The following is a 15,310-nucleotide window of genomic DNA, read 5'->3' as shown; positions in this document are numbered from 1 at the left end:
TACCGACTGCCCCAATTGTTCCCCTCTTGATTTCTGGCCACCCAGTTCGGTTGTCGCTCCTGAGGGTTTGAATAGTTGGAGTTCTGTTGTTAGGGTGGCAGATTTGGGTCATTGTCGGACCATCTGGAGTTTGGGTGATCCCTCCAGGGGGCATCTCTCTGCTTGCCTGGGTTCCAACTTCCATTTGGGTTCCAGCTTCCCATTGCGTTCGCATGAGCTTGGATTTCTCCATCGCCTTGTTGACCATACCATGGGTATCCCTCCTCTGGACTTGGTATTTGCTTGATCTTCTCGGTTGGGTCTGGTGAATTGTTCTTTCCTAAGACGATCAGAATTTCCTTCTCGAGCTTATCCATCCTTGCGTCCATCCGATCTTCACTTTGCACGCTCACTGCTTCCACACTCGCCCTCTTAAGAATGGTGCGAGGGGAGTCATACGCCTTCTTAGCATCGATCAGCCTTCCTAAGATCTCTCTGGCTTCACTCACTCGTTTCTTTGTGAAATTCCCCCGCTCGAAGAGTTTAGTAAATCCTTAGATTCTGGATTCACCCCTTCATAGAAAATGTTGTAGACCTCTGCTTCGCACATCCGATTGTTGGGACATGAATCGAGCAATCCCTTGAACCTCGACCAGTACTGGCTCAAGGACTCTTTATGGTCCTATCTGCACGCCAGAATCTCCTTCTTGATAGCATTGGTCTTGTTCGATGGAAAGAAATAATACAAGAATAGTAGCCTGAAGTCTGCCCATGAGCTGATGGAATTGGCAGATAACCTCAGTAGCCATGCGTTGGCCTCCCCCTTCAGCGCAAATGGGAGAGCTCGCAACCTATAATCCTCTTTTGTCGAGTTTGGGGGCCTCTTCTGGATACTGCAGAGCTTGCAGAACTCGTGTAGAAACTCATAAGGGCATTCTACCTTTCAACCGTAGAAGTGTGGCATTACGGCCAACACATTAGTCTTAATATCAATCAATCTTTGGGCTAGGGTAATCCCTATGGCTTGGACTGGCTCACCGTTCAGATGGGCGTTCAACGAGCCGATCTCGGGATCGTTGTCTGGTTCAGCCGCCATTTTAACGGCTCTTCTTCTTCTAAGCCTGCAGTCGACTCGACTTCTTCCTTGATTGGTGGGGCTAGATCTTCGTCACTTTCCGAACTCAACTGGACTGGATCTCCTGTTGTCAACCCAGATTGGGTAGTAACAGGGGAGACTGTTTTCTTGATCTTCCAACTAGCTTGAGCTTCTTTCCAACCAAATGAGCTATTCTAGTGTCTAGACCTTGTGCCTCTGCTCATAACTTGAAAAGAAAAGAAAGGAAAACAACAAATTAAAACTATAAACACCAAAATCTCTAAATGCAAACACTAATAACGCCGTCCATCCCCGGCAACGGCGCCATTTGAAGAGTGATGTGTCGATGATCGTTGCTGCAATGTAAAAGTAAACTCTCAGGTCCAGAGGATTCACTAGAGCACAGGGTCTAGGAGATCATGAACTCTCAGAATTCAGTCGTTATCACAACAATCCCGCTTCAAAACCTCAACCCTCTATACTATTGGCTAGTATAGGGAAGTCGAGATCGAATCCACGAGGACGGAAGGGTTTGGAATGCATTAAGAGAACTTTGGAGGGTTCGGCTGCTGCCACGCAATGAGAGGGTTGAGTTTTAACTACTAGACCTGGGACATTAAAACTAATCTATTCTATCTACTGGATCCAAAGAACTGAAAGTACTTCAAATGTAATTGCAATCATGATTTGAAATTAAAAATTAACTTTAGATCATTCGCCAAATTTCCTGGTCAAGCAAAATAAGTTTCCTAAAACAGCTAGACAATAGAGCATAAGAAAAAGTAACAGAACATATTTCCCTAAATAGCTACTAAGAAGAAAGCTGCAACTAACAAACTAAAGCGGATCTGATTCTAACTCGATTACCTTCATCTTCTTCATCAAACAAACATGAACTGGAACAAAACAGAGCGTAGAACAGAGCATACTTCAAATCGAATGTTAAACAAGACGATTAAGCTAAATATCACCAGATTAAATCTACCAGGTCAAGCAAACAACAATAACAGAAAATTCCATGCAGATCCAAAAGTACGTACTCAGATTCAAACATTAAATATAAAATCTACTCTAGATCTAACAGATTCAACTCCAACAAACCAGATACATAACCTCCAACTCCCGATTTAACTCCGAATCAAGCCAACAACCAACAAATCCACTAGATCTCTCTGATGTCAGCTTCAAATGAACGTTCAATTGCGAAGCATCCAAATCAGTAAATAAACAGTAAAACATCAGAATCAGAGCGAAAACAGGAAATATAAACTAGATTAAGCACCAACTGCAGATGTAGCCTCAAAACAGTCGCCGAACTTCCAGCAAGGATGTCGGCGAGAGAAAGTACGAGCGGAAAAGTAAAATTGTTTCCTTATCAGGACGGTGTTACACTTCCAAAACAACACCACACTACCTCGGATTTCCCATATGAAAACCAAATGCGTGTTGAGCTAAGAGTGAAAAATGAAGAGTGAGCCGAAACACCTTAGGAATTTTCTATCTAACTCGCTCTCCTTTCTTTCTTCTCTTCTTCTCCTATTTATAGTTGTGGCTCCAATCCCTAGGGTAACGATCTTCTTGATTTGACGTTTCTGCCCTTAAGGATTTCGCTACTTTTCTTCACTCTTTTGCTCCTTTCTTCTCTGCCCTGGTGATTTATACTTGTTCCTGGGTCTGACAGATATTTCACGCACCTAGAATTATAAATATACGTTAGCATCATGGAAAACATAGAATTTAGATCCAAAACAGATGCATGAAACGAGCCTTATCAAGCACCCCAAGCCCTACATGCGATGACCTCTATTGCAAAATGATTTCACATAGGACGGTGTGCCGAAGCTCTCGTCCTCGTACATCGGCTGGTTGAGGTCCATCGGAGGTGCGCCACTGTCGCTGCTCGTATAATCACCAGTAGCGGTGTTCTTCGTTCTCTCCGACGCAGCCGATATGGGCATAATCCCTCCTTGGAAATTCTGTTTGTCCTTCACAATAAGACAGGAGGAATAGTGCTTGAAATCGTCGTACAATGATAAGTACGACGCCAACGCCTTATCGCGTACATCAGACGCACTCTCACCGCTGCCCTGCTCCCTCAAGCACTTCCGGTACTCTGCCGAGAACAAGTTGAGCTGCTTCTTCACATGATCTCAGTGCTTGCGGAGCTGCTCCCTCCGCCGCATGTACGAGGCCGCCGGCTTGGTTTCGTTGTAGCGCTCCGTGATGCGCTCCCAGTATGCTATTTGTCGTTGGTTGTTGGCAAACACTAGGTCCTCTGAAATATCAACCCAACACTTCGTGAAAAGAATAGTTTCTTCGAGGCTGTAGTTCGTCCTCCCTAGGGTGAATTCTTCGTTCTTCTCTGGAGGCGGCAACTTCTGGGCTCTGTATCTGTTTCTCTTATTCCTCTCCTTGGGGGCGGAGGCCGATGCGGGCGTGGGGGCAGGGGCGCGGGTGGGGGACTACTCCATGTCGGACAGCCCGTAATAATCTGTGCTGAAATCCGGATCGTACTAGGTGTTGACCTCCAAGTTGGAGTCGAAGGGTCGGTATTCGTTAGTGTCTGTACCCGGCCACCGTACACCACCGCCGACCATGGCAATCCGTCCGGACTATTCGGATTTGGGACATCACCCGGATTTATAATTGAAAATAGAGGAAGAGAAGAGTGAAATAGAAGTGGTGAAGTGTGGTATATATATATATATGGATGTATTCATTTCCTTTTTGTATCTTTTGTTCTTTGTTCTTTTTAATCTCAGTCTCACGATTTTGTCATCCGACGGTTAGATTGGTGCCACGTGTCATTTAATAATGCAGATTTTCAGTTGAATAATGCACATCGACTAATAATGCACCATTATAGTGTAATAATGCAGATTTTCAGTTGAATAATGCACACCGACTAATAATGCACCATTATAGTGTAATAATGCAGATCATCTGGACCGTTGATGAATGAGATCTAACGGCTCATATTAAGAAGAATAAAGGATCTAAGGGATGAATAGGAGAATAACTCTCCCATATATATATATATATATATATATATATATATGGGTGTGTTAATGTCCTTCGTAGCTTTTCAGTCCAATGTTCTTTTTAATCACTGGCCTTGGATCCTTGAATTGGATGGTTGTGAGATCTGCATTATTTGACAAAAAATTTGCATTATTAGTTGGTGTGCATTATTCAACTGAAAATCTGCATTATTAGTCGTTGTGCATTATTCAACTGAAAATCTGCATTATTAAATGACACGTGGCATCAATCTAACCTTCGGATAACAAAATCGTGGGGCTGAGATTAAAAAGAACAATAGAACAAAAGGTAAATGAATACATCCATATATATATATATATATTTGAAGAAATAATAATAATAATAATAATAATAATAATAATAATAATAATAATAATAATAATAATAATAATAATAATAAAAAGCAAAACGCGTTGCATCACCGTCCGCGGACGATGTGTGATGCATCGTGCATCGTCCGCGGGGCTACAGTGGCAGATCGGGCGTGCTATCGTCCGCCCCATTGTTGATGCTCTAAACATGAATTATATAATTTTTGATAGAATATATCTTGACTTTCGAGGCAACTGTCTTCATAACATTCAATGATTTGTTTTGCTAAATAAAAACCACTAAAAATAAGGAGTACTACTGCTTCTAATTTAGTAAATTGAGCCAATTATTCATTTTGGAAATTCTAAAATAATAGAATCATTTTTATTTTGATAAAAAATAATATTTCTTACTTTTATTAATTTATTCTTTTTTACTTTACTCTACTACTTTATTCTTCTTTCACTTAACATAAGTACTAAATATCTATTTTCTTAATTTTCATATAAAAAAGAAATGACTCAATTAATAAGAAATACGGAAAGAGTATCTTATATAAAAGTTTGTTGTAATTTATACAATTAATTTTGAATTGTGCGTGACAAAGTATATGCAAGGTCTTAACTTTCGATATAACTCAACTCCAATAAAAATTGATTTTTATGTTAGCAAAAATATTGAATTTAGAAAACACGGGTGCCTCTTGTTGTATACTACCAACCCCTCAATTTTATTGGGCTAGCTAGGTCCGACTGGTCAAATTCGCATGTTATTGTAGTTTACGCACGAATACAGACAAGTGTCTCCTTTGCAAAAATATTTTATTTTATTAATATTTAATTATAAATATACATATATAAAAGTAGAGATATACATTTTTTTAACTTTTAATAAAATGAGACAATTAATTGCACATGAAAAGAGTATATATATATAGACTATAGTGAGAGAGATTAGACATAGGATCAGTGTTTTAAAAACTAGATTGGACCGGCTGGTGACAAGAAGTCTGGTCCAGTTCACCTCTTTAAACCAGTAGCATGTTGAACCGTTGCGAACCGCTTGAATCGGCCGGTTGAACCGGTCCAACCGTGAACTGAAAACCGGTTGTAACCATTAAATATCAAAAAATTTAAAATATGTTACTTGGAAGGTTTGAACTCAAAACCTATCCTCAAGAAGATCAACACTTCTACCAATCTGCCACATGAACTTTTGTTGGTATTGTGAACATTATATACTTATACTTTAAACATGTTTTTTTATCTACACTAATTCATATGTAATTTTATATTTTCTTTTAAGTATATAATAGTAGTATTTAATTATAGACTAAAACATTGCATAGCTGATAAACCCCCCTGAACAGTTAAAAATACTAAATTAATATGGCAAGTGGATTTTACTAGAAGACAAAAAGAGCATCTTTGGAGAGACAGAAGTTGGAAGCCGAATTTATTAAAATAAGAAAACAAAACAATTTAATCACATTATTTTATTTATAAAATGTAAACAATAAATTCGTTGAGAATGACGATGACAATCAGCCAATGTATCACTGCACGCTTAATTATATCTATCTCCTCTTTTCTACTTACTACTCTTCTTCTTCTTCTTGTGTATCATCACCATTTATCTCTCTCTCTCTCATGGAAGCAACGCCGTTGGTGGTGGCGCAGCCGTATAAGATTATTAATTTGCAATTGAAGCGGCGGATTATCGCCATGCACAGGCCTCGATCAGTAGCCAAACACCCTCGCAATTTGGATGCATCAACCAAAACCTCCTACAACGATAACTGCTTCGATCGTCGCGCCATTAATTATCTCTCACAAAGCTTAGAATCCGCAGCAGGTTTTTTTTCAAAATTGAAAATAGATATGTAATTAAATATCTAATGCGAAGGGATGAGAAGCAGCAAGGAAGGTTACAAAGGACTGGTGGAAGCAGCAACAATGGCGTCGCGCAGATTCGCATTAGATAATTTGCAAACTGGGGAGGATTGGAGTGTGGACGGGCCAGATTAGGCGTGTTTGCCCCTCTTTTAATTGAATCATATTGGATAATACATCTATACCATAACATAGTTATCATTTTCACTTCTTGATGCTTTGCGTTTTTACTACTATAGTAGGAGTATATCAGTTTCAATGTTGAGGTGATTGTGCCTAAATGTGTGAACTTCTACTCAACGTGGTTTTGCATATGAACTTTGATGGATCCGCGAATTTCTGATGTTAGTAAATGCTGGTAGAGAATAAAGACTACGACACAAAGAATTTACGTGGTTCGATTTACTGAAGTAAATCTACGTCCACGGGAAGAAGGGAGGGCAAGATTGTATTGCTTGATCTGGGATTACAGCTTACAACACAGACTTGCTATATGGTATTTTATCTCTAGAGAGCTTAACCCTGTCTATCTGATCTAAGTCCTATTTATACATCGAATTAAGATCGTGGTTTGCAGCCCCACTAACTAGATCGTGGAAGGGTAATAACTGCTTAATAACTGCTTAACACCACTAAATAGATCGTGGGTGTAACGGAAGTCGTGGAGATCCTGCATGGGTCCATTATCTCCCAGTTCGGTCGAATACTGAGACCGAACTGCTGAACTTTGCCGATCAGCTTTTGCCGATCTAAGAAGTAGAGCTTGATTGGTCGGCTACCGAGCTGTAAGCTGGGACCGAACTCTTTGGTAATGCCGAACTGACACTCTTCCTGGGGGCATTTTGATAAAGGTACGGGGGAGGCTGACGTCAGGGGACGTGCCTTGCGCGTGGCCGCATTAAATGCGACAGTAAAATCCGGCCGTTGAATCCTGAAAAGGTGGGGTTCGAAACGGTGCGACGATTTTGAAATCTTCGCCGAATCTGATAAATACCTCCTTTCTTCATCATTGAAGCACTTTTGCGACTGCTTCTTCTGCACTCTCTCTTTTTTGCGAAAATTCTCTCTCCGCTTTCAAGAATTTCTTCAGACTTTCTTCACCTTCAAAAAGTAAGAAAAATGTCTTCTTCTTCTTCTTCGGAGTCGGGTAGCGGTAGGAGAGGCGGTAAGGGGTCTTCTGGCCGGAAAGAGTCCGGGGAGAAGACCGTAGAGTATTTCCATAGTATTTTGAGTAAGGATACTGTGATATCCCTACCCGAAAAATACTTTTTTCCTGGGGGGAAGGCGGTGGTACCTGACGGTGATCATAGGGCTGACTCCCCGCCGGAGGGTTACGCCACCGTGTACGAGGCCAGCTTAGAATGCGGGCTTCGTTTCCCCCTCCCTTCTGCCTTTATAGATTTACTAGATTTTTTTCAGCTTCCTTTAGGCCAGGTGACTCTGAACTCTTGGAGGCACTTGTCGGCCTTCGCTGCCGAACTCCGTAAGTTAGGAAGGGATTTGTCTTTGAAGGCGATCCTTAAATTCTTTCAATTTAAGAGGAAGGGGTCTTGGTTTTACTTGATCCCTGTACAGCCCTTTAGGGCCTTTTGTAAAACGAAGTGGCCGAAGTGGCAAAACCGCTTCTTCTACTATGATAGGACCGCGGCTCCTAGTTTTCCCTGGAGAGGGCCGAAGTCCGTTATCCGTCATCCTCGGCCTGAACCGTTGGACGAGCTCGATGGCGAGCTCAACAAGATTCCCATAGTTAGGAAACAATACACGGAGTCTGAGCTCGTCAAGGGCGACGTCGTGTTCGACATCTCGTCTTCGGACGAAGAGGCCGAGGGTGAGGATTTCTCTTTATCTTTATGCTCTACTGCTTTAACGAAGAAAATCTGACTTTGTTGTTTTTTGACAGTGAACTTGCTGAATAAGGCTATCCGAAAGTCCTCCGAGCTTGTGGAGCCGGAGAGGCAGAGAGCCCCTCGCTCGGCGTCTGAAGCCGAGAAGAATCCGAAGAGGCAAAAAACCTCTTCTTCGGATCCGAAAGTGCCGGAGTCGTGTTCGGCTAAAGGGAAGGGGAAATTTCATGAGTCCCCAAGAGTGCCGGGGAAAGACCTGGTCATCTCCGAGGTGGTTGCAGACATCCCGGAATACGTCCCTGAGCCTTTTCAATGGCCGACGAATTTTGTGGAGGTAAGCTTTCTGACTTGGCTTCTTTTCCACATTTTTTGATGGCCATTCTGTTGAATTTTTTCCTTATTCATCTTCAGAGAGCCAAGCTCGTCTCCGTGGAGCTCTCCAAAGCATCCCACGACTACGAGGAGATGCAGAAGAAGTTGCATCTTGCTCGTAGTCTGGCCGAACAGGCTGAGGCCAAATTTGAGAGGGCCCGAGCTGCTAGGATCTCGGCTCAGGATGAAGCCCGGTCAGCCAAAAACCAGCTCATCATCCTGCAAGAGCAGACGAAGCACCGGGAGGCTCAGAAGGAGGCTGCCGCCGTGGCTGCCCAGGGGGAGGCTCTCCGTGTTTACACGGAGAAACTCTTTTTGAGCAGCCAGTTCTCGGCCTTTGTCGGTAGTCTGGTAAGGCTAATTACCGATAAGGGCGAGCAGGGGGCCGACGTCGTGCTGCCTCTGTACAGCCGAGAGATAGCAGCTCGGCTTCAGAATCTGCCGCTCCTTGAGGAGCTCGCTTCATCCTCGGTCCTGCTTTCTGCAGACCGAGTCCGGAGTTGTCGAGCTGATCGGGACGAGAACCTGGAGGCTATCTTTGCCTCCGTGGGACCCGTTTCACCCGCTTCGACTTACAACGGAGAGGGTGAGGCCGAGCCGCTGGAGCCGGAGGCCGAAGTCGAGCGGGCCGGGCATCCGGAGAAGGAAGCCGATCAGGAGGCGGAGGCGAGGCCGGCAGGATGCGAGGCCGAGGCTGAGGTAGCTCAGGAGAAAGAAGCTGAACCAGACCGAGGAGCCGGAGACGAAGCTGGCGGAGTATGATTTCGTCTCCCTTCTCTTAGTCTAGTTTCTTCCTTGTAAAATGGCCTTGAAGCCCTCCTAGTGTAAAAAATTTTCCTTGTGAATGAAAAATTCTCTACACTTGTCTTCGTATAGCTTTTCGTACTCGCCTTTATTCCTGTTGTATTTTACTATCTGCTCGGTACAGCTGCCGAACTAATATAGCTGCTTTGTACTCAAGGAGATGGAGATACTTCACTGGAAACGGCTGTACTCTTCGGCTTTAGACGAAGCTGAGAAAAGAGCTATAGCCGATCAGACGAAGAATGACGAGCTTCTGGCTCGTTTAGTGAAGCTGGAGGCCGATAATAAGGACTTAGAGTCCGATAAGAAGGATCTGGAGGCCGAGCTGAATACGACCATTGCTGAGAGGACTGCGTACGAGGATTACATCCGTGTGCGCGGGGGAGTGACCATATCAGATGTTCAGAGTCGAGTTGACGAACTGTGGGAGGAATATCATGTACTCCGGAGGAACAATGCGCTGGAGAGCTCGGCTTGCCAACAAGTTGTGAAATCATTGCGGCGCTGGGCTTCTCGGTACGACATCATTCTTTCCCGGCGTCCCTCACTCGGGAGATTCCTTAGGCATTTCCCGCCAACAGATGCTCGCACTCCAGATCAAGCCTCTGGTTCCCTTGTTCAAAATCCTACTCCCAGTCAACAACGAACTCCGGAACAGCCGGAAACGTCAAGACGAGAACGGGCTCAGGAGCAACCGGAATCGTCAAGACAGGGACGGACTGAAATTCGCCGAGGAGTTGTGACTATGAGCGAGCAAGATCAGCAGATGCTTATTGCAGAGACTCTTCATCGCCGAGGGGTTAGAGCTTCTGGGGCTCGCGGAAGAGGTGTTGGGTCGAGGATAGCATCTCGTCGACCTGCTTATTCTTCATCTGCTCGGAACAACCGAACTCGGCTTCCAGAGGATTTTGCAGATAGGTGGCTTAACTTTAGCAACCGAGGACAGTAGAATAGTCCTTTGTAATGGCGTAATGCCTTCTCGTAGGGGAGCTGAATTGTCTGCCGAACGAGATTTAATAAATGAAATTTTTTCCTTTCGCTTTTATCACTGCTTACTTACAGCTCTGCGAAACAATTTCATCGTGCTCGTCATCGGTCTTATGAAGTGAGCTTCTTTGATCGGACTCGTATTTGGACTTTGAAGTAAGCTTCTTTGACCGGACTTGGTTTGTGTTCTAATTTGGCGATTTTTGTCGCCGGGATCGAACTTTCCCTTGTCCTAATTCGGCGAGTTTTATCGCGTGGATCGGACTTTCCCTGTTAACCGAAGTGGTCTTATGCAGTAAACCTCTTTGACTAGACATGGTCGTCCCCGGTCTTGTGAGGTAAACTTCTTTGACCGAACTTGGTCGTCCTAATTCGGCGAGGTTTATCGCGTGGATCGGACTTTCCCTCATTGCAGTTCGTTTCAGACGAAGTGCTTATTTCTTAAGCCGAATTGTGGTCTTGTATCTTCCTGAGAAGCTTGGACTCACAATCGTTGGCTTATTGCAGTTCGTTTCAGACGAAGTGCTTGTTAAGCTGAATTGCGGTCTTGTATCCTCCTTGGAAGCTTGGACTCACAATCGTTGGCTTATTGCAGTTCGTTTCAGACGGACTGCTTGTTAAGCTGAATTGTGGTCTTATATCCTCCTTAGAAGCTTGGACTCACAATAGTCTTTAATAATCGATCTAAAAAGGGGATCAGTCTTTAAAGAACGATATACCTTGGTACCATTTGTAAGAGACGACAAGCACATAGAGACAAAACACATAGAGAAAAAATGAAAAAGATGAAAAGAAAAAAAACTTTAAACTTTTTTTTTTTTTTAAAAAAAACGACAAGTAAAAGGTACAAGTAAGAAACAAACAAATAAAAACATATACCCCTATGACCGAACTAGACACGAGACGGACTGACCGGACTTTTGTCTCTTACAAGTGGAACTTCTTGAGGTTGGAGACGTGCCATGTTCGGGGTACTTGTTCTCCTGACATGTGAGTCAATTTATAAGACCCTTTGCCGAGGACTTCTGACACCCGATATGGACCCTCCCATGTGGGTTCGAGTTTGCCCAGCTTTTCTGCTCGGCTTACTTCGTTGTTTCTCAAGACGAGATCTCCCACTTGAAATTGAAGCTTTTTCACCCTTTGGTTATAATACCGGGCTACTTGCTCCTTATACTTGGCTGCTTTTATGCACGCCAATTCTCTTCTTTCTTCGGCGAGATCTAGTTCTGCTCTCAGTCCGTCGTCATTCATTTCTGAGGAGAAATTTAGAGTTCGGGGACTGGGTACGCCGATCTCCACCGGAATTACGGCTTCAGTGCCGTACACCAGACTATACGGAGTTTCACCGTTGGAGGTTTTGGGCGTAGTTCGGTAGGACCATAGGACTTGAGGGAGATTTTCTACCCATTGTCCTTTGGCTTGTTCTAACCGAGCTTTTAACCCTTTCTCCAGAATCCGGTTCGTTACTTCCGTTTGTCCGTTTGCTTGGGGATGGGAGACCGAAGTGAACCGCTGTTGAATGTTCAGCTCTTGGCACCAATTCTTGAACGTCTTGTCGGTGAACTGAGTCCCATTATCCGAGATGAGGATGTGGGGTATGCCAAATCGGCACACTATGTTCTTCCAGACGAAGTCCAATGCCTTTGAGCTCGTTATCGTAGCTAATGGTTCAGCCTCCACCCACTTCGTGAAGTAGTCCACGGCAACGATAAGGAATTTCATTTGCCGAGGAGCTTGAGGAAGTGGTCCCACTATGTCTATGCCCCATTGCATGAAAGGCCAAGGGCTTTGCATAGTGTATAGATCGGTCTGCGGCATCTTTGGGACATTTGCATGAATTTGGCACTTCGTACACTTCTTGACGAGCTGCACTGCCTCTTGTACCATGGTTGGCCAATAATATCCCCATCTCAGAACTTTTTTAGCTAAAGCTCTGGCTCCGATGTGGCTACCGCACGATCCTTCATGAACTTCTCTGAGGATGTAGTCCGTCTCTTCTGGTCCTACGCACCGCAATAACGGCTGGAGGTAAGACTTTCTGAAGAGGACTCCTTCATGAAGTTCGTACCGAAGTGCTCGGCACGTGATCTTCCGAGCTTCTCTCTTATCCTCGGGCAATTGTCCTTGATCCAGATACTGCAAGATCGGCGTCATCCAGTTCGGCGAGCTGGATACTGAATGTACCTCGGCTTCATCAATGCTTCGATGCATTAATTCTTCCGCCTTTGAGCTCGGATCTGAGGCCAACTTACTTAAGGTATCTGCTCGGCTATTTTCCGCTCTGGGAATGCGGATTATCCGAAAATAGGAGAAACTTCGGCTGATGCTTTGCGCTTTGTCCAAATACTTCTTCATTCTCTCGTCACGAGCTTCACTTGTACCCAACATGTGATTTACTATGACTTGTGAATCACAATGGACTTTGAGAGATTTGACGAGCAGACTTTGCGCTAACTGGAGTCCGGCCAGGAGGGCTTCGTACTCGGCTTCATTATTAGTAGTGGGGAATAGGAACCGAAGTGAGTAGGTTACCTCGTGTCCGTCGGGAGCGACAAGTAAAATACCAGCTCCACTTCCCATCTTGTTTGAAGCTCCATCTACGAATCCGCTCCAGCAGTCCGGCGGCTCTACTTCGGATTCCAAGGGCTGTGCTAGTTCGGCATTGGCAGAATTCTTCTGTTCGGCAATAACAGGAATTGCTTGATCGAACTTTGCTTCTGCAAGAAAATCTGCCAAGGCTTGTCCCTTGATGGCTTTCCGAGGTAGATATTCAATTGTGTGCTCTCCCAACTCTATAGCCCACTTGGCGATTCTGCCTGATGCTTCTGGTTTGGTCAACACTTGCCGAAGTGGCAGATCAGTTAAGACGCATACCTTGTGAGCATAGAAGTATGGCCGCAGTCTCCTTGCTGCATTTACTAATGCCAGAGCAATCTTTTCCAGAGGTTGATACCTGGTTTCTGGACCTCTTAATGCTCGGCTTGTAAAATAGATGGGAAGCTGCTTTAGGCCTTCTTCTCGTACAAGCACCGCGCTGATGGCTTGATCCGATGCCGCTAAGTATAAGAATATTACTTCGGCTTTGGTTGGAGCAGAGAGAATAGGAAGCTCGGCTAGATAACTTTTGAGCTCGTCAAAGGCCTTTTTCTGCTCGGCTCCCCACTCGAACTTTGGTGCCTTTTTCAACACCTTGAAGAACGGCAGTTGCTTTTCGGCTGCTTGGGAAAGGAATCGATTCAGTGCGGCTAGACATCCGGTTAGCCTTTGCACGTCATGTATGGACTTCGGCATTGCCATGTTCTGAACGACTTGAACTTTTGAGGGGTTTGCCTTGAGTCCGTCCTTTGAAACCCAACAACCCAGAAACTTTCCCGAATCTACCAAAAAGGTACACTTTTGGGGATTAAGTTTGAGGTTGGCTTTCTTGAGCACGTTGAGAGTGGACTTGAGGTTTTGCTCGTACTCCGAAGTGCTTTTGCTTTTGACGACTATATCGTCAACATACACTTCGACCTCCTTTCCAATCAGGTGCCGAAAAAGCTTGTCTACCATCCTTTGATAAGTGGCTCCGGCATTCTTTAAACCGAATGGCATCTTTTTATAAGCGAAAATGCCGAAATCAGTAATGAAGGCCGTTTTTGAAGCGTCAATCTCATCCATTAAAACTTGATGGTATCCTTTGTACAGATCAAGAAAACAAAAAATTTCAAAGCCTATCAAAGCTTCTACTTTTTTATCTATGTTCGGAAGGGGATAGCAATCTTTGGGACAGTGCTTATTTAGATCGGTGAAATCTATGCACATCCGCCATCCTCCTTCCTTTTTCTTGATCATGACAGGATTGGCCACCCACGAAGGATACTTCACTTCGAATAACACATCCGCCTTCAATAATTGACGGACTTCGTCATGGATGACTTGACTTCGTTCTGCCGCAAAGAGTCTTTGCTTCTGTTTTATCGGCCGGACCGAAGGATCAATATTTAACCGATGAGTGATTACCTCGGGGGGCACTCCGGTCATGTCCAACGGAGACCATGCAAAGACGTCTTTATACTCCTTGAGGAGCTGGATGGTTTTTTCCCGAAGTAGAGGCGTTCCCGCGAAGCCGATCTTAACCGTTCTGGATGGATCGTCTTCGTACAGCTGAACTGTCATCGAATTCGGCTCCGGTATGACTTCGGTCATTGCCTCTGACTCCGGCTGCTGTGATTGCTATGCTTGGTGGTGCCGATCTGACTGCTCGGTACTTCTAAGCGCAATTTGCAGACATTCCTTTGCTCTCTTTTGGTCACCTCGGATGACCGCTATCCCTCCTTTAGTAGGGATCTTGATGGTGAGGTGATAAGTGGAGCAAATGACCCGAACTGTGTTGAGCCAGTCTCTTCCCAGGATGACGTTGTACGGGGACCGAGCTTTCACCACGAAAAACTCAATCATCGTACTGGAGCTAGTAGGCGCTTTCCCCACCGTGATCGGAAGGCTGATAATACCTTCAGGGCGGGTGTCCTCTTGGGCGAAGCTCTTCAGGGGAAGCGGAGCCGGACTGAGCCGAGCTGGGTCCACTTCTAGTTTGTCGAAGCACTCTTTAAAAAGAATGCTGACTGACGCTCCTGTATCCACAAACACCCTGTGGATCAGTTTGTTTGCCACTCCGGCTTGGATGACAATGGCGTCTTGGTGAGGAGAGATGGCCGGGACGGGATCAGCATCCGAGAACGTAATCACTTCGTCCTGCTTCAGCCTTTTATGCGTTGGCTCCTCTCGATTGGAGCCTCTGCGCTCTGACTTCAGGGACGACTTGGTCTTCCCGGCAGGGAGAGCGTCAATAGTCTGGATTACTCCATCATATTGCGGCTCGTCATCGTCTTCGGGATCCGGCTGCCTTTTCGGATCCTGAGGAGCGCAGTTCGCACCTCTCTGCTTCTTATTCTTCTTTGACTGCTTGCTTTGGTATTTTTTCAATGTCCCTGCCTTCA

This window comes from Salvia splendens, chromosome 3, assembly GCF_004379255.2.
Source record: "Salvia splendens isolate huo1 chromosome 3, SspV2, whole genome shotgun sequence".
NCBI classification, from domain to species: Eukaryota; Viridiplantae; Streptophyta; class Magnoliopsida; order Lamiales; family Lamiaceae; genus Salvia; species Salvia splendens.
This window is presented reverse-complemented; position numbering follows the sequence as displayed.